At 47.4% G+C, this 27,818-nt stretch overlaps 1 long non-coding RNA gene across 1 annotated transcript; it reads right to left on the reverse strand.

Annotated features, from left to right (window-relative positions):
- Positions 1–27,544, reverse strand: LOC104870145. The gene is made up of 3 exons (XR_782453.3): positions 27,195–27,544; positions 15,447–15,573; positions 1–1,226 (listed from the first exon to the last, which is right to left on the reverse strand). It is a non-coding gene; the product is annotated as an uncharacterized LOC104870145 (long non-coding RNA).
- Positions 27,545–27,818: the final 274 nt, after the last annotated feature.

Here is a 27,818-nt window from a genome sequence, read left to right on the forward strand (position 1 = left end):
CCATCCTTCCCACTTTCCCTATACCTTTACCCTTTTCTTCCCATTTCTCGTTGTCAATTATCTCATCTGGATGCATTTCAAATTTCGATACTGTGGGGAATCCTGTTTAGCCTTCCCAACTTACATGTGCTTTTCAGTAAAGGCAGCAGTTTCGACCCTGTCCTGCTCAGGGTAGGGAGGCTTTGCCATACGAAGTTGCCCCAGTGTTTCACTGCAGATGTCTGAGTGGCACTTGGTGGTGCCAGTCCACCAAATCTGGAGTTGCCAGATTTAGATTCAACCAGGCCTATTCCCGCAGGGAGTCACCTTGAGTAGGTAGCTTTCCCGCATTTGTACCTGCCTGTTTTACCAGTGACATGCATTGTGACCGGTTGGATAGACCCACTTGTCCTGTGAGTCTTCTAGTGATCCTCTCCACCACAGGCTCTGTGTGCCCCACAGAGCTGTGCTGTTGGGGTGACTCGGGGGTCACCCACACAGTAAGTTCCAGGGTCTCACTGCACTCCTGCCTCTGAGTGTGGTTGTGCTCTTCTGAATGGCACCAGTTTGAGGTTGTAGACTTCCATTCTGCAGAGATAGTTTTGAGTCTGTGTGTGGAGTGAGTGGTAGGGAAGGTGCATGAGCCAAATGTTACTCAAACTTTAGATATAAATGCATTTTGAGGCACTTGATGTCTGAAGTCTCAGGAAGAGCTCCCTACAGCAAACACAGCCACACCCTGCCTCAGTCCTTTCCTGTTTTTCTAGCTAAGCTATGGCTGGCACATCCAGCTCGTGTCTGCACTGGCCCAGAACCACGCTTGTGTTCCACGTTCAGATTCTGTAAACAGCCTACTTGCCCTCTGAGTATGTGGGCTGCAGTATGGATCCCTTTCACAAGACGTCACCTAAAGGCCTTTGCTGGCATCAGAGGGTTGGCAGTGTTCTGGGCAACAGCCCAGCAGTCCTGCCAGGCTGTGCAGGATGGCAGTGAACAAAGGGCTCTTTTCAGGTAACCTTCCAAATTCACTCCGTACTCTTAGCCTATTTCAGACTTGAAAGATATGTTCTGAAATGGTTCAGTGGCTGAAATGTTCTCTCAGGCATTTCATCCATTTAAGCTCCACAGTCAGGACCTCGGACCGTTTCTCAGCATTGCTGTGCGTTACCTGAGTGACTGGAAAGCTGGTCTCACTCTGGTCCTGAGTTGACTTTGCCCAGATGAGTATGGATTTCCTTTATTTGTCTCTAGTGATATAAAAATGCAAAAATGCCTTGTTAAACACGGCAGTATATCAGTCACTATTTAGACTGTGACATGAGCTAAATTTTGTTCACAGATTGTTTGCTGTCTGCATAAACATTTCATTTGTTTATGCTGTCCTTTCCCATATCCGCACTGATGGCCAGGACAGGAGGGGCTCTGCCAACATCCACCTTGATGAGGTTTCCCCAACCAGTTAGGTGACATGGCAGAGGTGCCCCACGTGCCTGACCTGTCAGCCCTGGGGTCTCGTTTCGTACCCATTTTGATAGGGCTGTCCACATGACTTAGGCAGCTGGGGCTTGGGGAGCGTTGCTCACTTCCATGTTGTAGGGAGTCCAGTCCATATGATGATGGTCAGGGCCTCCGCTCACATCCATGTTTTAGAAGGCTGCAGACACGACTGCTCTTGAGGATTGGGTGGAGTATACTGAAATCACAGATGGGGCTCCACACACGGGATTTTTAAACTCAGTGAGTGGAGGTCTCTGCTCCTCTCTGCAGTGTAGAGCATGCCACACATGCCTGTGATGTCAGGATGTAGGGGGGCTCTACTCACTCATATATTTTAGAGGCACTCACACACCCCTGAGATGGCCCGGATATAGGAGCTCTGAACACATCCATATACATCAACATGTGCATTGTCCCTCACGCACACCTGAGATGGTCAGGACCTAGGGCAGCACCACTGTGCTCACATCCACATTGTAGAAGCCTTCGCACATACTTAAAGACTCAGAATGTGAGGATGGGGCATTCTGAGTGTAGTGACTTTCTCAAGGGTTCCACACACTTGAGCCAGCCAAGGCGTGAGGCCTCTACCTATATCCACCTTTTGGCATGCACTACACACACTGATAGTCAGGACTGGCCACTGTAGACATTGTTACTGTACAGGGCTTCTCACACACCTGAGATAGTGGGAGCATGGCGTGGGGCCTCTGCTCCCATCCCCGATGTATGAGTGACACACATAACTGACGAGGTCAGACATCGGGGACGGGAGCTGCTCCTACTTGAGTTGGAGGGAACTCCATGTGGGGTGGATTGAATGGCTGGGATGTGACCAACAGGACAAGAATGTGGTGATAGGGGGGCTCCACTCACATCCTCCTAGTGGAGGGCTCCACACGTTATATAGGGGCCTAGCACTCCAAGGCTCTGCTGGCCTCTCCATTGTAGATGTCTGCACACATGCACCTCAGAAAGAGAGTGGGGTGGTTCTTTCCCATCTACACTGTAGACAGCTCCACATATAGCCTGAGATGGTCTCAACATGGAACGCGCTGTGCATGTCCAGGTTAGGGAGGGCTCTTACATACTATGTATATTTGGCATGTGTGGGGGCCTTGGGCAGGGTGGGGAAGGCTAAGACCACTTGGATGCTTGAATGGGGCACGGTGGTGTCTGCTCACATCTCACTGTACAGCTCTCCACCTGAGAGGGTCAGGACATGGGGGAGACTCTGCTCATCTCCTTGTTGTATAAGGACCCCCATCCCATGAAGACACTCAAGACATTAAGAGATCTTCCATTTCCATGCTGTGGAGGTCTCTGCTCTTTTCTGAAATGGACAGGATACTGGGGGTTGTACTGACGTCCACATAGAAGTGTGTGCCACCTGCTGGATGTGCTCTGCTCACAACCTCATTACAGAGGGCTCCACGTGCCCCATGTGGTCAAAACAGCGGGGCAATGCTCAGTTCCTTGTTTGAAGAAGGCTTGACGACCTGCTGAGGGGGTCAGGAAATAGACAGATCTGATAGCTTCCTCCTTGGAACACAGAGCTCCAAAGAAACCAGTTGGTCTTGTTAGCTAGTTCTGCTCACTTCAAAGTCATGCTGGGCTCCACCCATGCCCTTGAGTAGGGACATGGAGAGGCTTGTGTCTCGTTCTCATTGTATAGGGCTCCACCAATGCCTGAGGTCTTGAGGACATGGGCGAGTGTCCCTGCCTATATCACTCATTCGTGAGGTAGTTAGACAGGGGGTTTATATTCACAATATTGTAGTGTTTCCAGCAAGATGAATAGACAGTTGGTTTATCGATTATACTGTCCAATTCAGTACACATGTGATGAAGACATGGGGAATGTGCAGGTCAAGTTAACATTGTACAAGATTCCCCACATGACTGGTTGTGATGAGAGGTCAGGTAACAGGGCTAGCTCCACTCACAGTTATATATGGAGGGCCCATACACAGCTTGTTAGAAAGGAAATAGGAAACTCAGCGATAAACACATTGTACAGGGGTCACTATGTTGCTAGAAGTGGGTAGAGGGGGAGCTTGTTCATGCCCATTTTTAAGAGTACTCAATTCGTGCCGGAGAATTTCTGTATATGAGGATATCAACTCCCATGAATATGGGCACAATGCACAGGCCTGAGATGGTGGAGATCTGGCCATGTGGCCGTTGTCACGGTCGGGTCTATAGGAGAAAGTGGGGCTTCCCTCTTGGCCACGTTGTACCAGGCACCACTTGGGCCTCAAATGGTTTGTAGAGGGACCACACATGCTCTGATTGGCAGGACATGGAAGGCCGCTCTTCACATCGTGTTGCTCAGATCTTCACAAATGCCTGAGTGTGTCAGGACATGTGGGTGGTGGCTCTGCTCACCTATACGTTGAGCATCCTCCCATGTCCCTCAGTAGTCAGGTCCAGATGTGTATGGGGCTTCTGTCCACAATCACATAGTAGATTCCTCCACACACATCTGACATGGTCCCCAGGTTTGGAGCTTTGGCTGTATTCAGATTGAAGACAGCTCCACACAGACGCATGAGCTCGTGGAGACATGGTAACATTATAGCGGGTGGATAAACACCTCAGGGTATGAGGATGTGTGGGGACATTTCTCACAGCCCATTGTAGAGTGCACTACAGGACTTGTAGAGTTTCAGGATGTGGTGCTTTTGCTTCTATTAGGTGAGGAGACAGCTTAGAAATCACAGAAGTTGGCAAGTGTATTCACATCCTCATTATATAAAGCTGTGTACTTTGAAAAAGGATCACCATTGTTTTTGTTTGTTTTTTGAGACAGGGTCTCACTATGTAGTTGAGACCAATCTGGAACTCACTGTGTAGCCCAGGCTGGTCGAACTCACAGCCATCTTCCTGCCTCAGCCTCCAAGTGCTGGGATTACAGGGATGTGCCATTATGCCCAGCACCACATTTTGAAGCTCTACACCTGTCTGAGGTTTTCCGCACACAAGAAGTCACTGCCCACACAGAGTGTTGTACAGTTCTCCACACATGCCCGAGTTGGCGGGCGTTTGTTGGGGGGAGCACTGTACCATTCCCTTGTAGAGGGTTCCACACATGCCTGAGGCACTGAGCAAATGGGCTGCTCTATTCATATTCCATGTTGAAGAGCGCTCCACGTGCATGAGATGAGCACAACACCGGGATGGCTCTGCTCACATCCACAGCTATGTGAGAGGGTCAGGGAATGGTGGGCCTCTTCTCACACCCACCCTATAGAGGGCTCCATGCATGATGCAGGTGTCCAGGGCATGTGGGGTCTGCTGACCTTGTAGCAGGAAAACACATACCAGTGATTGTCAGTGTGTGGAAGGGCTGTGCTCACGTTCATGTTGTCAGGGCACCATCAATGCCTGATGTTGTCAGGACATGGGGAGGCTGTGCTCACCATCACAGTGTACAGGGTACTACATATGCCTGAGCTGGTCAGGACAGCAAGACGCCCTGGTTACGTCCACATGATAAGGGGTGCTTGCACATGTACAATGCTTAAGACAAGGTTAGGGTTCTGTTCTCTTTCACGTCGTGTAGGGTTCTGAATATGTCTGATATAGTCAGGACATGGTGGGGTATGGGAGGTTCTACTTACAGTCACATTGTACAGGGCTCTGTGAATGGTCTTGGTGGTTACCACCTGGGGAGCTCTAGGTACATCCACATCCTACAAGGCTAAACACAGGTCTGAGGACATCAGGACATAGGCTTGGATTCATGTTCATGTACACATTTTATAGGGACCCTCCAGATAGGATGAGGACACGGGGAATGATTCCTTGTTCTGTTTTTAGAGGCACACAACCAGGAGATGTGGTTAGGACCTGGGGCCTCTGATTCACAGCTGCATTATAAACAGTTGCACACATGTAGAACATGCACAGGTATGGCAGGTCAGGGGTATAAAGGCAGCCTGCTCACTTTTAAATTACAGAGGACCCCATATACAGCTAGTTAGTGAGCTCATCATAATCTCAGATGACAACCACACTGCACAAGGAGCATGATGAATTGAAAAGTAAATACATGGTTAGTTGTGTTCACATCCATTTTTTGCAGGAATCTGCTCATGCCTGAGGTTTTCTATATATGACTATCACCTCACATGCACATTGGACAGGATTCCACGCACTTGAAATGTTGGAGATGTAGTGGGATCTTGCCATTCGGCACTGACAGCAGCCTTGTATAAAAGTCCCTCCAGCGATAAGAACAGGGTGGGGCTCCACTCTCATTCATATCATTGAGCAGCGCCACATGGGCCTCAGATGGTCAGTGCAAGGGCAGCAGGGGCCTGCTCATGACCTTGTTGTACAGGGCTCCAAACATGCCTCAGTGTATCCTAGTGTATGGAGGACCCTACTTATATGTACATCATACAGAGCACCACTCCCCCCATCCCCAGACAATCAGGATATGGAGTGAGATTCCTGTCACATCTACATTTTCCAGGTGTCCTCACTCACTGAGCAGATGAGATCCGGGGCTTTCCACTCACAGCCTGGGTGTACAGCGCTCCAAACTTGCCCGAGCTCCTGAGAACACGTGAGCACTGCTGCCATGGATATTCCAGATCTGGTCAGGACCTGGGTTGGTGCTGCTCATGTCATCATTTCAGAGGTTTCTGTAGATGGCTTCAGTTGTCATGATATGGAGACCCTGGGCCACATCCTCCTTGTGTCCCTTGGCTACACACATCTGTGAAGATCATGAGAAAGTGGTTCCACTCACATCCATGTTGTAGACGATTGAGCACAGAATTCAGGTGTGCAGGACATGGAGACTCTGCTCACGTCCTCCGGTAGGGCCCTGCATGTGCCTGAGTTTATCCAGATGCAGGAAGACACTGCTTACTTCTCGGTTAGTACGGAGCTGTATCCCTCCTGCCTTAGATGGTGTGTGGGTGCGTGTGTGCGTGCGTGCATGCGTGTGTGTGTGTGTATCTGGGGGATAGGGGACAGGTACACATACTCAAGTACACATCTGTGCATGGCTCCAGTCACACCCATGTTGTAGAGGGTTCACCCATTTCTGAGATGGTCAGAAGTAGGAGGAGCTCCTGTCCTGTCTGCGAGGTAGAGGGTTCCACATATGACAGAGATGGAGCTGCCTTGGTTGTGCTCTCCTGCTGTAGAGGGACCACACATGCCCTGATGTGCAGAAGGTGGATGGCCACTCTTCACATCCATGTGGCTGAGTTCTTCAAAACTCACTGAGTGTGTCAGGATGTGTGTGTGATGGCCCTGCTCACATCCTCATTTCCAGGTTCCCCACGTTCTTCAGATGTCACAGCATATGTGTGGGCCTGTGTCCACTCTCCCCTAGTGGATTCTTTGACATGTGCCTGAGGTGGTCTGCATATGCGGTGCTCTGTCCACATTGAGGTTTAAGTCGGCTCAACACAGTCTTGATATAGTAGGGACATGGGGAGGGGCAGTCCCCAAAGTTACTATTTAGAGGGTTGCCAAACACCTAAGGGTTTAAGGATTGGGTGGAACATTTCTCACATCACGTTGTAGAGGTCTCCATAGGAATCTGAGAGATTCAGGACAAGGGGCCTGTGCCTCTACTCTCTTTGGCAGTTTACACAAGGGAAGTGTGCTCACTTTCCCATTATCTTAGGCTGTGTACTTCCAGAAATGATCACCACCTGCGTGGGCTGTACCCCTGCCTGAATTTGTCCAGACAGGAGAGGGCTCGGCCCACAGAGAGTGATGTTTAGGGCTCCACCTGCCTGAGTTGGTCGGCATTTGTGGGGGTACTGTGCCCCATGCCTTGCAGAGGGTTCCAACATGCCTGAGGTGTTGAATAAATGAACTGCTCTGTTCATATTCTGTGTTGAAGAGGGCTCCACATGCATGAGATGAGCACAATACTGGGTTGGTTCTGCTCACATCCACACCTACCTGAGAGAGTCAGGGAATGGTGGGCCTCTTCTCACATCCACCCTTAGAAGGCTCCATGCATAATGCAGGTGTTCATGGCATGTGCGGTCTGCTGACCTGGTGTCAGGACCACACATACCCATGACCGTCAGTGTGTGGAAGGGCTGTGCTCACATTCATGCTGTCAGGGCACCACCAATGCCTGAGTTTGTCAGGACACGGGGGAGGCTCTGCTCACAATCACAGTGTGCAGGGTACCACATATGCCTGAGCTGGTCAGGACAGCAAGATGCTCTGGTCACGTCCACAGTATAAGGGGTGCTTGCACATGTACAATGCTTAAGACAAGGGTAGGGTTCTGGTCACATACATCATGTAGGGTTCTGCATATGCTTGATATAGTCAGGACATGAGCAGGGTATGGGAGGTTCTACTTACAGTCACGTTGAACAGAGCTCTGTGAATGGTCTTGGTGGTCATGACCAGGGGAGCTCTAGGTACATCCACATCCTACAAGGCTAAACACAGGTCTGAGGACATCAGGACATAGGCTTGGATTCATGTTCATGTACACATTTTATAGGGACCCTCCAGATAGGATGAGGACACGGGGAATAATTCCTTGTTCTATTTTTAGAGGCACACAACCAGGAGATGTGGTTAGGACCTGGGGCCTCTGATTCACAGCTGCATTATAAACAGTTGCACACATGTAGAACGTGGATGGGATGTGGGGTGCTCCTCTGTCATCCCACTACGGAGGAATTCATATATCCAATGTGGTCACACCAGTGGGGAATTGCTCACATCCGTGTTGTAGAGGATCTACCACTGGCTGAGATGGTCCAGACTTAGAAGAGAAAGCTGAGCTCTCTTCCTCCATGTAACAGAGGACTCCAACCCCTTGAGGTGGTCAGCATATTTTGGGCTGCACATGCCAATGTTGTTAGGGATCCACACAAGCCTGGGGTTTTCAGGACATGAGGAGGCTCTGCTAACATTCCCAGTGTATAGAGTTCCACAAACCACTGGGCTCCTGGGGATGTTGGGTGCTCTGTTCACATTCCCATTGAGGAGGGGCTCCAAGTTGTGAGGTGTGATGATGGCATGGTAGGTGGCACTGGTCATAGCCATGTTGTAGAGGCTTCTAAGGGCATACATTGGTTGGAAAATGGTGAGTCTCTTACATCCTCCTGGGACAGGGCACCATTCGTGTTGGCTCCATGTGTAACATGTTGGAGCTCTGTTTTACCTGACTTAGCAAAGAGCCCACACCCGAGTTGGTCAAGGACCGGACAATGTGCGCTTCCACATTACAAGGTTCCACCAGTGCCTGGGGTCGTCAGGACATGGTGGGTGCCCCTGCTCACATGTGTATTGTGCAGTGCCACTCACCTTGCTGAGACAGTCAGAACAGGAGTGTTTATGCTCACAGTTTTGTTGTAGACTTCAACAAAACTGGGTCTGGGAATTGGATTCACGGTCATTGCACAAGTCATTCAGAGCATGTGGGGACATGGTGGGTGTTCACGTCAAGTTCACATTGTCCAAGGCTCTGCACACACCTCAGGCAGGGGTGACAAGTCAGGGGGATGCAGGCAGCCCTGCTCACATTTATATCAGACAGGACCCCAGATACAGCCACTTAATAAGTTCATGGGGATCTCAGGTGACAACCAGTTTGTACAGGGATCACAATCAAATTAGAAGTAGGTGCACAGTGAATTGTCTACACCTGTACGTTCTTCATTATTCTGCTTGTGTGTGTGAACATGAGGCTATCATCTTCCTTGCACAATGGGCAGGATTCCACACTCCCGAGATGGATGAAATGTGGTGGGCATCTGGCCATGAGGATGTTACAGAGACCTGCTATGTATGTGTGCAACAATGACGGCAGTGTGACACCCTGCTCTCAGCCTCATTATACTGGGTGCCATGGGTCATAGATCGTCTCTGTGAGGTGCACCAGGGGGCTTCACACATCCTGGTTGTACAGGGTTCCACACATGCCTGAGTTCATCCTTGCATAGGAAACCCAACTCATGTAAGCACCATAGAAGCAGCGTCCCATACTGGACAATCAGAACATGCGGGAGATTCTGGTCACATCTACATTTGCTCGGTGTCTTTCTACACCCGGGAAGTTCAGGACACTGGGGTTCTGCTCACATTTTGGTTGTGTGATGCTCCACATTTGCCTGAGTTCGTTGGAACATGGTGTGCCCTGCTCACATGCATACTGTAGACGTGATCAGGGACACACTGCTGCTCATGTCATTATTCAGAGGTTTCTGTGGGTGGCTTCAGTTGTCACTGGGTAGAAGCTCGAGGCCACGTTTGCATAGCCCTGGGCTACACACATCTGAGAAGGTCAGGAAATCTGTGTTCTACTCACATCTGTGTTATAGAGGATTCAGCACATAATTCAGGTCGGCAGGACATGGAGGCTCTGCTTACATGGTCCCTCAGGTCCCCACATGTGCCCAAGTTTCTCAGGACATAAAAGGATGATGCATACCTCTCATTTTGACAGGTCCACACAACTGTCTGAGATTTTGAGCATGTGTTTGCATGTGTGTGAGTGTGTGTGTTTGTAGAAGATGGGGGTATTCAGTGCACACTCACCTTGTAGATGATTCTGTGTTAGCTTGAAGGGTTCCAGCTTTTGTCAGCTCTTATCACATCTTTGTTGTGCGTTGATCATGTGTGTGATCCTCACCACAGGTGCATGTCTCTGATCACAACCGTGTTGCAGAGGGTTTCCACACTTCCGAGATGGTCAGAAGGATTTGGGGCTCCTGTCCTGTCCGTGAGGTAGCAGGCTCCACATTTGACAGAGAGGGAGCTGCCTTGCTTGTGCTCTCCTGGTATAGAGGAACCACACATGTCCTGATGGCAGGACATAGAGGGCCGCTTTCCACATCCATGTGTCTCAGGTCTTCGGAAAGGCCTATGTGTGTCAGGAATGTAGGTGGTGGGCCTAGCTCACAGATACACTGTGAAGGACTCTCCCTGTTCTTCAGATGTCACGATGTATGTGGGTACCTCTGTCCACATTCCACTACTGGATTCTTCCACAGGAGCCAGACGTGGCCCCCACAGGGGATGCTCTGGCCTCCTCCAGGTGAAAGACGGTCCCAGAGGCCTGATATAGTTGGGACATAGGCAGGGGCCATTCCCTCTGAACTTTATAAAAGGTTCAGCAACACCTGAGGTTGAGAAGATGTGGTGGTGTGTTTTTCACAGTGCTTTGTAGAGGTCTCCATGGATATCAGAGTTTCAGGACGAGGGGCCTGTGTTTCCATTGTCCTTGGAGAGTGCTCAAAATCACAGTACATGTTTGCTCATGGGAAGTGTGTACACTTTCCCGTTGTCTTAGGCTCTGTACTTTGAGAAATGATCCCCACCTGGCTGGGCTCTTCCCTGCCAGAACGTGTCCAGACAGGACAGGGTTCAGGGCACATAGAGTATTAAGCAGGGCTCCCAAACTGCCTGAGACTTCTGCCTGTGGGGCCGTGCCCATTTCCTCATAGAGGGATCCACGCATGCCTGTGGCATAGACGGAATGGCCTGCTCTGTTCATTTTCCATGTTGAAGAGGGCTCTACAGGCATAAGATGAGCAGAACACAAGAATAGCTTGGCTCTCATCCACATACCACAAGTTTTACACGTACCTGAGAGGGACAGGAAGTAGTGGGTCTCTTTTCACCTCTACCTTGCAGAAGGTCGAAGCTTGACGCAGGTGTCCAGGGCATATGGGGTCTGCTGACACCTTCCTTGTAGCAGCACCACACTTACCTGGGATGGTCAGTGTGTGCCAGAGCTGTGCTGACATTCGTGCTGTCCAGGGTACCACCAATATGCCTGAGGTCATCAGGACATGGGGAGCCTCTGCTCACAATCACAGTGTGCAGGGCACCACACGTACCTGAGTTGTTCAGGACAGAGAGAGGCTCTGCTCACACCCACTTGGTAAGGGGCTGCTTGCACACCTGAGGTGCTTAAGACAAGAGTGGGGCTCAGGTCCCCTTCACATTGTGGATGGCTCTGTATAGGCCTGAGGTAGTCAGGACATGGGCGGGGGTACAGTTCAGCTTAGAGTAAAGTTTTACACGGCTACATGGATGGGGCTCTTGGTCACGACCCAGGGAGCTTATTTACATCCACACTCTACAGGGCTCCACACAGGTCTGAGGACATGAGGACGTGGGTGGGGTTCCTGTTCACATACACATTTTATGGGTCCCCACCTTCCAGACAGGAAGAGGACATTGGCAATGGTTTTGCTTCTGTGCTCTCTTTTTAGAGGCTCACACACAAGTGAAGTGCTCAGGACCTTGGGCCTCTCATTCACAGCTGCATTATAAAGGGCAGCACACATACGGAGTGAGGATGGTATGCGGAGTGCTCTGTTGTCATCCACACCACTGAGAAATCCACATTCCCGACCCATGTGGTCCAGCCAGTTGAGTGATATAGAGAGCAGCTGGGGTGGTGCAGACTTAGAAAGCTCAGGTCATTTCCTCCTTGGAACAGAGGGCTCGAAACCCCTGAGAGGGTCAGCATGTAGCTGGGCTGCTCACATCCACGTTGTCCACAGTTCCCCCAGGCCTGTAGAGGACAGGACATGGAGAGGCTCTGCTCACATTCCAGGTGTACAGGGTTCCACCCATGACTGAGCTCCTGAGCACATGGGGTGATCTGTTCACATTCACATTGAGGTTGGCTTCACGCTTGGGAGATGCAGAGACTGTGTGGTGGGGGATGCCGGTCAGAGCCATGTTGTAGAGATTTTCCACAGGCCTACATTGGTCTGGAAATGACTGTTCTCTGTGTACAGGTCTCTATACATTTTTTTTTTTTTTGGTGCCATGAATTGAACTCAGGCCCTTGAGCTTATGAAGCAAGTGGTGGAATCACTGAGCTAAATGCCCAGCATAGGTCTCCATCCTTTTTTTTTGAGACAGGGTCTAACTATGTAGTTGAGACTGACCTGTAACTCATTATGTAGCCCAGGCTGGTCTTAAAACTCATGCGATCTTCCTGCCTCAGCCTCCCAAGTGCTGGGATTACAGGTGTGCACCACCCCCCCCCAGCTACATCTCCATTTTTAATGGTGATGCATATAACACGTAGAGGCTCTGTTCTAGTTGAGTTTGTAATAGGCCCACACACCTGTGGGGATCAGAAATGGAAGCTCTGTCTGTGCTTTCACATTTTGCAGGGCTCCACTGTGCCTGAGGTCATCAAGACACAGTAGAGTGCACCTGCTGACATGTTTATTGTGCGGTACTGTACACATTGCTGGGAAGGTCAGGACAGGCATGTTTATGCTCACAACCTTTTGGTAGACTTCACGATTGTGGAGCTGGGGGCTACATATATATATATGTACGTAGCAAAAGTCACCAGACAGGTCTCGTCAGGTGGAGAGATGGTTGGTGTTGAGGCCAAGTTCACATTGTACAATGTTCTCCACGTCTTGGAGAGGAATTACAGGTCAGGGGGATGCAGGCAGCCTGCCCACTTTTCTTTAGAGAGGGCCCCATATACAGCTCGTTAGGGAGGCTCCATACAGGCCCTAGATGGTAAGCATGTGTGTATGTGTTTGTGTGACTTGAGGGCATATTCAGCTCATACTCACCCTGTAGCGTTATTCACACTTTTGTGAGATAGTCAGGACATTGTATTCTCTGTTCACATCCACATTAAGGAGGATTCCACACAGGGGTGTGAGTACTGGCACAAGTCTAGTAATATCCCTGCTTCAGAAGCTTTCCACCTCTTGGGACTGAGCAATCAGTGGGGCCCCTGTCCTCCCCACCTGGAGGAAGGCTCCATATGAGACAGAACGGAGATGCCCTCTGGGTACTCCATGTTCTTCCATTTGCAGAGAGATCATATGTGCCCTGAGTATGGAGAGCAGCATATGGAGAGCTGGTCTTCACGTTCACGTTGTTCAGGTCCTCCCAAGTGCCTGACATTTTAGGACGTGGTGCGGCCTGCTCATGTCCACATTTCACAGTAATCCCCACCTGCCTTAATAGGTCAATCAGGATTCATGTGTGGGCTTCTTTTCACATTTGCCCTGTGACTTTCGTGGTCCTAACACTCCTGAGGCTTTCAGGAGGTGGTATGTTCTGTCAACATCCAGGCTAAAGTGGGATTCACTGAGGCTCTAAGCAGTATTAGAATTTGAGATAGGCTGTGCTCTGTGTCACTTTATAGAAGGTTCCACAAATACCTGAGGTTGTGAGAGTCCGAGGCACATTTCCCACACTATGGTGTAGAGGTGTCTACAGGCTCCTGAGAGGGGCAGGATCGGGGGTTATGCTCACATTGCATGGGGAGAGGGCTCACAATCACATTAGAAGTTGGAATATGTTCACGCGCCCCATGTTTAAGGCTGTTTACCTTGAGAAATCATAACCTCAGGGAAGGCTCCATTGACAGCCATGTTGTATAGGGCTCTACATATACCCGAGACTTTCCAGACATGGGAAGACTCTGCTCACTTAGAGAGTTCTACAGAATTGCTTGTGTGCCTGAGTCTTTGAGCAAATCGGCCACTCTATTCACGATCCATGTAGGAGAGGTCTTCACACAGGCATGTGATGAGCACAACACGGGCATGGCTCTGCGTACATCATGGTGTAGAAGGTTTGCACCTACCTGAGCGGGTCAGGAAAGGGTGGGCCTCTTTTCATGTCCAATTTCTAGAGGGCTCCGTACACGATGGAGACACTGTACTTGAGGGGCACTGCTGCCCTTCTCATTGTACGGGTACCGCACATAGCTGGCATTGTCAGGACCTGGAAGGGCTCTGTTCACATTCCTGTTGCCCAAGGCTCCAGTGAGACCTGCGGTGGTCAGCACATGAGGGTGCTTTATCTATTTGGTACCAGGAATGGAAATCAGGACCTGTGGTTGTGAGGCGGGCAGAGGAGCCCCTGAACTAAATCCTCAGCCCTCGGGTGCTGTACTTTTAACCACGCAGTACAGGGCCCCACATGTGACTGCAGGGCTCAGGACTTTCAGAGGCTCTGCTCACATTCATAGCGTAGAGGGATCCAGACACACTTGCATTTGATAGAATTGGTAATTCCTGGTCAAACCCATGTTTTCGAAGTTTCTGCCCATGCCTGAAATAATCAGGATCTGTGGGAGTTGGGTCTATGCTCATGTGTAGGTTTTTGAATGTTCCACCCCCTTGAAATGTTAGTTATTTTTGCTGTCTTATCATGTACTTGTGGTAGGTGACTCAAACACCTGATGTGGGCTACATGGGGAAGCATAGCTCACATCATTGTGAGAGCACACCACACACGTTACATACACAGCACATGAGGGGCTCCAGTCACATCCTTTTTTACCAAGTTCCATATGGCTGACAAGCTCAGATTACAGGGGTTCTTCCCGCTTTCTTTGGAAGATTCCAGACTCCTGGGGTGGTGAGACTTGAGAGCCTTTGCTCATGCATGTTGTAGGAGGCCCTGCACTTGCCTGACCTGGTCAGGATTCAGCAGCAGGGTGGTGCCTGTTCACCATCATGCAGTAGAGGTCTGCATACATGCACGGGATGATGGATGGGACCTCCCCTCACATGAGGATTTTAGAGAACCCCATGCATCTGATTTGGCCAGGATTTATGGGGCTGTCTCTGCTTTCTTTTGCATTTTGGAGGATTCCTCATACACCTGCGATGGTCAGGTCAGCCTGATCTCTGCTCACATCCACACCCTGCAGGACTACACTCACACGTGACATCAACAATGTAAGAGGGCTTCACTTGCCATGCTCATCAAGGAAGATGCCTGAGATGTTTAAGAGGTAGTGGGGATCTGCCCTTTTCCACAATGTAGAGGCCTCAATATGTCCCTGAGATGGTTAGCACACGCGGGGCTCCACACATACTCAAAAGGTACAGGTTGTGTCACAGGCCTGAGGCAGTCTGAACATTGGAGATGTTGGGCCTCTCAAATACTTGGAACCACTGCCTGGTCAGGACATGGGGTGCTCTGCTCACACCCACATTCCAGAGGGAACTACATACCAGAGGTGCTCAGGACAAGGGGTGCACTGTTCACAGCATTGTTTCAGAGGACGCCACAAACAGCTTCAGCCGTGATGACCTGGAAGGCTCTGCTCACATCCTCCTCCTGACCAAGGACTCCACACCCCTGAGAAAGTGAATGGAAAAGTGTTTTACTCAGATCCACATTGTAGAGGATTCTGCGTACAGGTGAGGTGGGCAGGACATGGCAGTTCTGCTCACATCCTCCAGGGCCTTCACATGCCTGAGTGGTCAGCCTGTGTTTGTGTGGTGGGCTGTGCTCCCCTTCCCCATGGATAGGGCTCACATCCCCATCAGGGTGATATAGGAGGTGGGACGTGGCAAAGCTGGCTGGCGAAATAAGCAGGACTTGTCAATTATACATCCACAAGCACAGCGAGAGTAGTTGGTGGGACTTATCTATTACCAGATTCCAGAACAGTATCACGTAATTCTTAGGAACTTCTCAGAAGCTCCTATAAGATTTGGATGGTATCAGAGAGACAAGACACAGTGTTGATCTTGCCCTCATTACCCCCACCATAGCCTCTCCGTGTCTTTCGGACCTAGGATGTACCTTTGTTGTTACTTGTATCCTTTCCTGTCTGTGTGTTTGTCCTATGTTTGCTCTGCAGAGTGATTTCTCCCCTTACCCATTTACCTCTCATTTCAAAATAAACTTTGGGTGGGCTCTGTTCCCATTGCCCTTGTGTAGTGCTCCACACCTCCTTGAGATGGTCAGGGCATGGGGTGCTCAACTCACATCCACATCACAGAGCTCTCCTTATGTACCTAAGATGGTCAGAGGTCAGGGAAAGAATTAAAAGTGGTTTGTCAGTGAAATGCAATATGTGCTGAATGACCTTGGCTTGTGTGATAGAGCAATGTTACACAATCAGACAGTTCCTTGCTTTGCTTCCATGGTTTTTCTTTCCACAGAATGTTTTGTTCCAGATGTATAACAGGTTGTGCTGCTGGCAGCAGTCCTGCCCAATGTGTCAAAATGTTTTGTAACTGTTTGAACTCCGTGCTCTCTCAAGAATGTTCTGTTAGCTCTTCCCCTTTCAGGAATGTTCTATAACTCTACCCACTCCCCTCCAAGATCATACTTGCCCACTATGATCTCTCCCTATATAAGGAGGCTCTCATTCTGGTAGGGTGTTCAGACTTCAGAGTACAAACTCTTCTGAGCCTACAGGTTTAATAAAGGTTTTTTTCCACCTCTTTGAGGGACCATTAGATTCTTCAAATTTCAGTAACTGCAACGCTGAGTAGTAACACTTGTCTGTGCTTCAGAGCTGTGGCACTCAACTGTAACACAGCTGTAACACTTGGCTATAGCACACACCAAGCCTATTCTGCTTTGCTACAACAGCTTGCCTTTGTGCAGCAAAGCTATCTTCTCAGAAAGGAGTACATAAAGATAACTGTTCACACACACACACACACACACACACACACACACACACACACACAATTAAATGATCATTTCCAGGCTCTAGCCAAAGCTGGGAATGATCCCTTCTAGCCACATAGCCATATTGGCACCAAGTCAGTTTTGCCTGAACACAGAACTTAAGAAAGTTTGGTGTGGCATTTTCTCTCCTGCCTGCCCAAGGCTCTGACTCATGAAAGACTCTTCATCTTTGGTGTAGTATCCTGCCTCGTTGTATGGTAATATGTTATTTGACTATGTTCATATCTGATGTACTTTTATAATAAACTTATTTTCATCTTTTCAAAATTGTTATGTGACTCTTCTCTGTTCATGTGGATCTGAAATTCAAATTTCTGTAGCCACAGCCTGTGTGTGGCTGCTTGCTGTTACATCAGGAGATTTGGTCCCTAGATCAGAAACTGATTTTAGGGGTCTCCATACTTCTCATGTGGTCAAGACAAGAATCTCTGCTCACCTCTTTGTTGCCTCCACAAATATCTGAAAAGGTCAGGTCACCGGGGTCTCTGTTTGCATCATCCTTATTGAGGGCTCCACACATATGAGCTGATGAGGGTGTAGGAGAACTGGTCCCCATCTCATTTTTCAGAACTCCACTAGTGGCCAACAGAGTCATGACATTGTATAGGGGCTGTTCCTGCTTGAGATCCTGTGAACAGGTGTGGCTCTAGTCACTGCCTTGTTTCACAGGGTTCTACCCACACCAGAAATGCTCACTGCTTTGTTGCTGTGTTATTTTGTGAGGTCATAGAATGTACCTAGTGATAGAACTGCCTGTAATAAATGGCATAAAAATACTTTTAAAAATATGTTTTTAAGAAATTATACCAAGAGCATAGCAGCTATTTACTCTTAGAGTCTGGAGACTGCTTTCTGAAGTGGGCTACAACATTTTTCCCTCTGGAGAATCACAAACAAAATGAACTGCTGTACAAGGTGGAGAAGTGGTTAGAGGGAGATGGTAGAAAAGAGGAGACCTTCATGGGCGGTTGGAGTGACCAAGTGAGAAGTCAGGGACCTGGAGGAGAATGACAGCAGGAGAGGGGAGAGCAGCGAGCTCGATGGGATCTTCTACTATTTCATCAGTGGGATGTGCAGAGACAGAGGACCGGGGATAGCACCTAGCTTCTCCCAGTGCCACTGAGTGAGGTGCAGTTTGAGGTGTTAGGTGACAGCATGGAGAAGCCAGGGAGGTGAGTGTATGTGCTGGTGTGGAGTTTCTGGAGAGTTGAGTGTCAAGTGGAACACGCGTGTCAATACCACTTTGGCTGAAAGTTGTGATAATGTGACATATTGTAGCAGCGTGAGGTGAGCAGGACAGATCCACAGGCAGAGAAAGAGGAAGAAGTAGTAATGTTAGGCCAGAGAAAGATATCTAAAGAATGTTAACACTTAGTAAAAAGGAAAATGAGAGGTTAGTATCTCAGACATCAATAACAATATCCAACAAAATAGGGAGCCATACTTTATTAAGTTAATAAAATATTCATATCCCACAAACTATCACAGAATGTGGCATGGAGGGAATAGGATATGAAGCTAACACAGTACTTAATGGCCTGCATTCCCAGAAATAATAGTCAGGAGATGATAATGGACGAGAAGATCCCATTTACAGTGCCAGTAAGGTACTTAGGAATAAACTTGAGGAGTATGCAAGACCTATATTGGAAAAACATCAAGACTCACAAAGGACCCAAAAGTAGACATAAAGTGAGAAAAAGTGGTCCTTCCTCTTTGAATACTTAACATTGTGAAGTTGTCTATTTTCCCCCAATTAATTTATAGATCTGATATATGACCAGGAACTGCACCAGGAAGATGTTGAGGTGCATGGGTACTTTATAGTCTTTATATATCTTCTCAGAAAAAACTATTTTCAAATGTTTTCTCCTCTTCTGAGAGCTTTCTTTTCAAGTTCTTGATGGTGAGTTTTTTGTTGTTTTGTTTTGTTTTGTTTTTTTGACACCCGGGTCTCACTATGTAGTTGAGACTGACCTGGAACTCACTATGTAGCCAAGGCTGGTCTTGAACTCACAGTGATCCTCCTGCCTCAGCCTCCCAAGTGCTGGGATCACAGGTGTGTGCCACCATGCCTAGCTTTGATGGTGAGTTTTGATGTGCAAAGTGTACAAAATTATTTTTGCAGTGCTAAAGATTGGTTCCATGCCAGGCAAGCAAGCACTCTACCATTGAGCTACATATCCACTTCCATAAGTTTTTAATTTTGATGAAGCCAATTGTGTATTTCTTCTTTTGTTACATGTGCTTTTGGTGCCACCTCTAAGAAACCATTGCCAAATACAAGGTTGTGAAGATTTACCCTTATTTTTTCCAAGTGTTTCACAGTTTTAGATCCTACATGTGGAGGAAGTGTGAGGAAGGATTCCAATTACTTCTTTTAAATGTGGCTGTCTTGTTGTCACAGCACCTTTCCTTTGTCTTTTTGATATGTCCTCATGAAGCAGGATAGAAAAAGTAAAGATATTTTCTATCTAGAAAGGAGATATTTTTGTCTCTCTTATTACCTTAAAACTCTGCATGTAGACATAATCACTTAAGGATTTCCTGTATTGCAAGGTTTATAACTAAATAACTCCAGTCTATCTCACCCCCCTCAAGGCTTGAGGACACCAAGGTAAGCATAAAATAGTTTTCAGGGCTTATGTATAGTAAGCCCCATTAAGACTGTCAATTTCTAGCAAAATGAGGTTATAAGGTGTCACAACACAAAGCCCAGATTTGTCAACCAAAGGTGACATGTCTGAGATATGTTTTAACTTTAAGACAAACACAATTGTCCTCAAGGATAACAGAGACAATTTGCTGTCTGGATTCTCCAGAGTCCAAATAGCAGCAGAAGGCTTTCTTGGCAATGTCAGGCTTCTGCCACATATAGATACCTCATTTTGGAGTATAGCCAAACCACTATATGAGACAACTTGGAAGACCAAAAACTTAACCCTTAAATGGACAACAGCTGCTCAAAAAACTTTTAACACTTTAAAACAGGCCTTGATGCAGGCCCTTGCATTAGAAATGTCAGACCTAACTAAGCCTTTTTCTCTCTTCATGGCTGAGAGATAGAAGTAGCTATGAGAATGCTAACTCAACATTTGCCCCCCCCAAAAAAATACAAAACAGTTGCTTATTTTTACAAGTGATTAGATAGAGCAACACAGGGATGGCCTACCTGGCTACAAACAATAGCCACTATGATACTCTTAGGCCAGGAAGCTTCTAAGATAACCTTAGGACAAAAGATCTTAGTTCTTACTCCACATCAAGTTAAGACTCTGTTAGAACTCAAGGGATATTTGCAGATAACTGGAAAAAAGGCTCACTAAATATCAGACCATTCTTATTAAAAATACAGATGTTTCTCTTTAGTCTTATACTGTTTTAAACCGAGCCACACTTCCCCCAACATACCAGTAGATAAAACATGAGTAAAGTATGAGTGTGAACAGACCATCACCCAAAATTATGCCAGTGGACCTGATCTGAGAGACCAGCCATTAACAGGGCCAGATATCTCAAGGTTCACTGATGGCCACAGTTTCATGAACAATGACCTTAGGTAGGTAGGTTATGCCATAGTCAGCCCCACCCAGTCACTGAAGCAAGAGGACTTCCCCCTAGGACTTCTGTTCAACAGGCAGAAATTGTTGCCCTCACCTAGGCTCTCCAACTTGCATAGGGCATATTACACACACACACACACACACACACACACACACAAAATGACTCCAAATATGCTTTTCTGTTTAACATGCACATGCAGCCATTTAAAAAAATACTTTTGACTAGTCAGTGGTTTCCAATAAAACATGGACCAGAGATCCTCAACCTCAAGACAGTAAATTTCCCAAATGAGGTAACTGTTGCCCATTGCAGGAGACATCAAGCCTCTGTCTCCCAGAAATATTCTAAAGCAGATTCTACTGCCAAACAGGCCACTCTTCAATATAATTCTGGCCCATCCACAGCTCTACCAATAATCCCATTCCAAGATCTTGACTTAAAGCCAGGATACTCTACAGAAGAACTTCAAATGATTGGTAATGAGGGAAAAACCCAAAAGGGACAGTGGTGGTATGTGGGCTCTTACCTCAAAAAGTGCAGTGGAAAGTAAGTCCCTACATGATGCCTTCCACCTAGGGTGGGATGCAAACACCACTATGGCAAATGGGCTCTTTATAGGGTCTTAAATCCATAATGTTATAGTCCAAATCTATATGACATGTCCTGTCTGTGTACTTCATAACCCACAGAATCATGCCTTCCTATTGCCTAAAACAATACAGAAGCATAAGTCCTCCCCTGGTAAAGATTGGCCAATAAACTTCACCCACATGTCTATGGGTAAGGGATATACACACCTCCTGGGTGTGCATTAACACCTTTACTGGGCCTTCCCTTCCAGGTCAGAACAGGCTCTAGAGTTATAAAATGACATCTTTTGATTTTTTTTGTTTCTTTTTAGATCATCCAAGATTATTCCAAAACTGCCTTTAATGAAGACAATAAACAGTAACTTCTTACATGAGACCTTAGAGCTAATCACATCTTCTATCATCACCTAAGAACTTGACAGACAGCTTAGAGAAAGTTGTCCAAAATATCATCTTCCTTTAAAACCAGATACTCACTATAGCAGTAGCCATACAACATCATAGGGACCTAGATCCCCTAACAGCTAAAACAAAGGGGCTATGGTTGTCCCTTAAAAAAGTACTTCTTTTGTCAATAGGTCTACAATAATTAGAAAAAAGGCACAAAATTGTCTGACAATGCTTCCCCAATCCATTTTTTAAAAACTAAATTATAGATGTCCTAGCCAAATATACAGAATTGGGGATCCTGGTTATTGTCCTGGACATGGCATTTATTAGTGCTTCTCACAGCCCTCCTATTTAGATCTGTTAGTTAGTACTTTAATCTGTTAGTTAAATTTGTTTCTTCATGTTCAGCAGCTGTCAATCTACTGGTGATGACCATAATTCAAGATCAAAACCTGCTTCCACATCCATGATTCATCAAAAAATCTTTGGAGAAAGAGCTCAGCTCCCTTGAACTCATAGATCAGTCAGGGCAAAGGTTCCTTGGTTCTGGCACTCTAGGGAGGGCCAAAGCCCCTAGTCAGTCAAAAGTAGCTATAAAAGATTTTTGAGGACCAGAGCTCTAAGGAGTAATAGTAATTAGAATCTAAGGAGCTGATAATATTTAATACCTCACCCAACACCTCTGTCTACATTACTAAAACACCTGACACAGTAAGATGCATGTGTATATACACATACATACATTATGTGTGTGTGTTTGTGTGTGTGTGTGTGTGTGTGTGTGTGTGTGCTGAATGTATCACTTCCTTCCTCCATTTAACCTAAAAACAGCACCACAACACCCTAAGGTTATTCCTGCTTCTGTTGTCCTAGGTGTGGTAGAAAATAAAATAACAAAACCTTAGGAGATCATCAATGTTCTAGACCAGTGGTGGCAAAACTATGGCACACAGGTCTCAGTGGGCTATTTGTATCACTGAAAGCTATAGAAGTTTCCTTATCACTGTGAGTCTAGGCGAAGAGCACTGGCACCATGAGAGTCAGTGGGAAGCACCTAAAGCAATTCTGAAAGCCTATAGAGTTATCAGTCTCTTTTTCCTGTTGCAGTTGCTACCTTTGACCTGTATGCAGTGCTTTTCTGTCACCCTAGCACCTTCCTTGGGCTGTGTTGTACCTTTGTTGACACAGACTGGCCTTGGGCACAACTTCCTATGATCTTCAATAAACACAGTTACTTACTGCTTCCTACTGGGTACACACTTGGCAATTCTTCCCTTGTTGTACACAAGAACCTGGACTATTATTGGCCCATTCAGCTATAACACAGGGACATCACTTACTAGCTTTCCCAACATCCAGACCCTCCTGGTATGACAGCTGGAAGTTTCCAAACCTACAATCACCTCAGATTCCAGAAAAGCAGAGACTCGCAGGCTACTGTATGGTATCACCTCCCCCAAAGCAGGAGAAATTACCCCATGGTGGAAATTGAGGCAGTGTCACTGCTAAGCAAAGACAGTCATTGTGTGGGAACAGACTTGCCCCTTAAACTATAAGGATTCCTCTGGAGCTATGAAACCAGAACTGAGATAAAGATCATCCCATCCCTTACCCCTTTAACTAAGACATCAAATCTGGCCTTGTGCTTTTTGGCAGTGGCTAGGCTGAACCCCTGCATCACAGTGAGCCCCATTCTAATGTTCAAGGTGCATTCCTTTTCCTATTCTGCCTTACATTCTAACTCTGCCTAATAAATCTGACTATACTTCACATTGACACATCCTAGAATTCTTAATCTGTGACATGAGTGAAGAACCTACTTGGCGGATCAAATAGCAGTCCCTGTCTCTACCTTGAGGTGTGTGTGGGACTGTCCTTGAACCCCATCCTGTGTCACTCATTTTGTTGTTGTCTTCTTTCCTTACTGACCAGCCTAACAAGATACTCCAGGCCCATCTTCTTCTCCCTGCCACAGCCCTACACCATTTCTCCAAGGACCCCAGTTCTTCTTGGTGGGGGATGATATTCAAAAACCTGTTTTTCATGCTGGAATATTCAGGGATACTGGGGTATCCTTGCCTCTAGGCACTTTTAGCATTCCAAAAAAACAGAAATGCAAAAAAAATTTATTTTTGTATATCTTCCCTCAAAAAGATAACTTTCTGAGACTGGGCATTGGGATGCCCTTCAGCAGATAAGGTAGGCTCCCAGCATTGCTTTGATAGCATGCACAGGGGGCAGGAGGCATGTGGAGTAGTACCTGTGACAGCAGAGTTGTCAAAGTACCCACAACTGAGTTTCCGAGAGCCCAAAGCCTACCTTTCCCTCAAGCAAGGCAGAGTAGTGGACTGGTAGTAAGGGGGACACAGCATGGCTGACAAGACCAGCAGCACTGTCCCCTGCAGGCCAGGGCTCATGTTAGAAGAGTTGAGCTCCCTTGTGTCCATCAGGTACATTAGAGTTTGGAACAGCACAGGCAATCCTGCAACTTCCAATCAGAGATGTACCAAATCATACTGTAACAGCCAGCAAGGCCAGAGTGACAGCCATAGGAAAAGTACTGCAGGAACTGTGGCAGGGGCCACTAGATTGGTATTCCAGGTATGAGACGCACAGTGAACAAGGGTTTAGCTTGGTTTGTATAACTGAAACAGATCAAGAGCTAGTGCACAGAAGGCTGTTGTCAGATTACTGTCCCTGGAGAGTTTGCACATTAAACTGATTCTTAGGCATAGAATCCATTCACTGAAATGGATTCTGCAACCCCTTGAGGCAGGATCTTGCAAGGCCATGGCAAATATATTAATAAATAGCACTGAGTCCTCTTCACAGACCACACACTGCAGAAAGGCAGTCCCAGAGCCAGGACCAGCTGTTAGAGACAGTGTGTGGGTCCTGGCTCCCATCAGACTGCACTTGATGGCAGAGTCCTGGCCCAGATTTATCCCACAGTGTGCCAGGTGGAGCCACAGGCTCATTCTATGGCACTAATCCCTCCCTAGGTACAGATTGGGGTGGGGATACTTCAGAGCTGACAGACCTGGCTGTTGGGTCTGTGACCCGTGGAACAGGCAGTACCTCACGTGGATGGTACTATGGGGACCAGCTCCTTCTGATATAGGAAGGATATGTGGCCCTGTATGGATCGTGCAGCTGATTGGCAGCCACTAAATATGGCCTTGGTGCCCATGCTTTCTGTTTAGATAGATTGGCACAGTCTTTGGCACCTGGCATGTGACTGCTGATCAAGAAAGAGAATTTAAAGCCATGTATATTCACAAGGGTAGGACAGTGGGTCACATTCATTACCTTATCTATTGTTAACTCCTATTTGCTGTTATAGCCCGTAAGTGGATGGTGTCTAAATGAGCAGCGTCTAAAGGGACATCAGTGGTCTTGCCATTCCAGGGCTGGCCATATTGGTGACGCCATGCTAATCAGACCTGGTTCAGAGCAGGTGGCAAGCACTCTGGGTGGCCTGACAGGACGTATGTGTGTCAGGCAGGAAGATGAGAAACCCTGAGCTTCAGTGTTCAGACACATGAATGAAGCCTTTTGTGTCTAGTGGTCTAAGCATGATAGAACATCCTCCTTATTCCAGGGCCATGTTTTCAGCCTGGGGCCCGTGTTTTTGGATGCTGCCCCCTGGAGACAGGCAGGCTCTCACATGGCCTTATTCACACTTTCTCTTCCTGATGACCCCTCATCCTGGGTGAGCTGACCTTGTGAAAAGGATACAGCAGAAATGATGGGAAGTCATTTGTGAGATAAGGTTGAAAATAGGCTATACTTGTGTCTTGTGTGTGCCCTTTCTTGCTCACTCGCAGGGAAGCCATGTACCATGTCCTAAGCTGCCCTGTGGATAGGCCCCTGGTAACCTGGCTGTGGGGGACCTGGTCCAGGGCCCTTAGATAAATGAATCCTTCCAGTACTTGAAAGAGTGAGCTTGGGAGTGCATGGTCCCTGACAAGCCTTCAGATGTTACCATAGCTCTGGCAGACATTCTGGCTATGCCTTGGCATGTGCCAGACCTGATGGCAAAGGCACAGAACCAAGCTTTGCCCACAGTCCCAACCCAAGAAATGGGAGAAAGTAAATGTTCTGGGTTGCTAAATTTTGGGTTCATTTGGGATGCAGAAATGGAACACAAGTACAATCTTCTACCATTAAGTGGGAGTGCTGCTTCTCTCGGGTAATGTCCTTGGATTCTGGAGGTCACTTATGTCATTTTTCATATGGCCACCACCAATTCGTTGGGTAGCTTGGATGTCTGATTGATTGCAGTACTGGAGATTGAACCCAGGAAGTGCTGAGCTACATCTCCAGCTCTTCTTTGTTTTTCACTTTGAGAAAGATCTTTCAGAGTTGCTCCAGCTGGCCTCGACATTCTCCTGTCTGGCTAGCTGAGATTACAGGTATGCACCACCAGACCTAGCTGATTTTGAGTTCTGAGTTGGGTGCACAGCAAAACAAGGCTCTGCAGTACACTGGGCCTATAATGCAGGCTGTCCTGCAGTTGGAAGACCCAACATGTCATGTTTACATGGCAGACACCAAGAGGCCCCAGGTTCTGGGTGAAGCAGGCCTTTTGCTGTGTGGGATCACATGTCATGAAAGGAGGGTCATGAAGAGGCTGAGACCCTGACCATTGGACCTCATAAAGACCCATGAAATCACAATTTTCAATACGAGTGGGTAGGTTACCAATCCACTGTGTAATGAAAACAATATATTGTTTCTCCTGACTTTTGACACTGTTGCTTTAACCAGGTGTGGTGGTGTATACCTGTAATCCCAGCCCTCATTAGATCAAGGCAAGACAATCTCGAGTTCAAGGCCAGCCTGGAGTACACAGCAAGATTTTTGTCTCAAAAAAGAATGAAAAAAGAAAAAAATGTGTTGTCTTTTTAGGTACACAGCTAATTCTATAGGATGCTAGATGTAATCTATAAGCAATTATAATTTGAGGCAAGTAATATCACATTCTAAATTTTGCATTTTCTTCTCTCACCTATGTAGCGGTACCAGTAATTAATCCTGACTTACAGAAATGCACTTTCAGAAGCTCAAATGAATCTCATGAAGTCCCCTAAGGGCTAGTCTACTACTGCTTTCAACCACCCTCCCCCCTGCAGCTTTTCCCAATCCCAACCCAAAGATGGGATAACAGTCTGTAGTCTCTGGAACCATAGACCTGTCAGAATACCTGTTCATAATTTCAACTTCTCAGCTACCTCTTCCAGAACTCACTGATCTCTGAATGAAAACAGTCCTCAATGTCAGGCTAACATTCCTCAGCTACTTTTTTCCTTTGATTGTTGACTTCATAATATTTTACTACTAAAGTACCACTCTCATGTCATAAACCAGACTTTCTTTTTCTCTTTCTTTTCTTTCTTTCTTTTTTTAATCTGGTATCCCATAGGATAACAAGCCCAGATCTATTATTTTTTTTCTAATGCTAGGGACCTCACACGTGGCAAACAAGTAAGTGCTCTATTACAATCCTAGCCCTTCTAATTTACTATTTTAAAAATATAATTAAAATTATTTTGAAACAGAGTCTCACTATCTTGCCCCTACTGGGCTCGAACTTGCAATCCTATTGGCTAAAACTCTCGAGTAGCTATGATTACAGGCGTGTGCCACCACACCTGACTGCATTATTATTCTTAAAAATCGAAAGATTAAACAGAAAATTGGTCTTTGCATCCGTGCTGACCTCACCGTTGATGGCGCCGGGTTACCCCACTGTCTGCCCCGACCTCCAGGCGACCTCTCCTCTTAGCTGCTGCCCTTGCAGACACATCTTCACCGTCTTTTGTACATGAACGCTCCTAACACTGTTGAAGTTTTAAATGGTGACAAGCGCAACTGTAACAATCTCCACTCTCTGTTTCTGTTTTTTATCACCAGTTCTTCTGTACACTGGATTTTTAAAGTTCAGCAAGAGCAGGACGCCAATAGCGAGCGCCCACCTCCCATACCCTGGGTGGAGTTTCTCTGAAGCCTGCCTGCCCGCTTCTGCCTAAGGGCCAGTTGCTTTGGCAACCAGCGGCTCTCCCAGTAACCTACGTCTCCATTGATGACGCCATCACCTCGCGCCCAGCCTGGACAACGCCTCCGTGCCCCAGCCGCTTGCCATTAGTTAACAGGAAAACGTGAGGCAGGTTTTGCCCAATGGAAGACACAGTTTGTCAGAAGGCGGGACTGGCGCGTACCTGCGGCACGGGGCTTGCCGGAAGCCAGTCTGGGCTGTGCAGCTAGGCTCGCGCAGGTGGATGCAGGTGAGCGCGTGGGCTGCGGCCAATGCCGGGCTGGAGTAGGTGGGGACTGTTGAGGACCCTGCGA

This window comes from Fukomys damarensis, unplaced genomic scaffold, assembly GCF_012274545.1.
Source record: "Fukomys damarensis isolate Sample0158 unplaced genomic scaffold, DMR_v1.0_HiC HiC_scaffold_17, whole genome shotgun sequence".
In the NCBI taxonomy this organism is placed as follows: domain Eukaryota; kingdom Metazoa; phylum Chordata; class Mammalia; order Rodentia; family Bathyergidae; genus Fukomys; species Fukomys damarensis.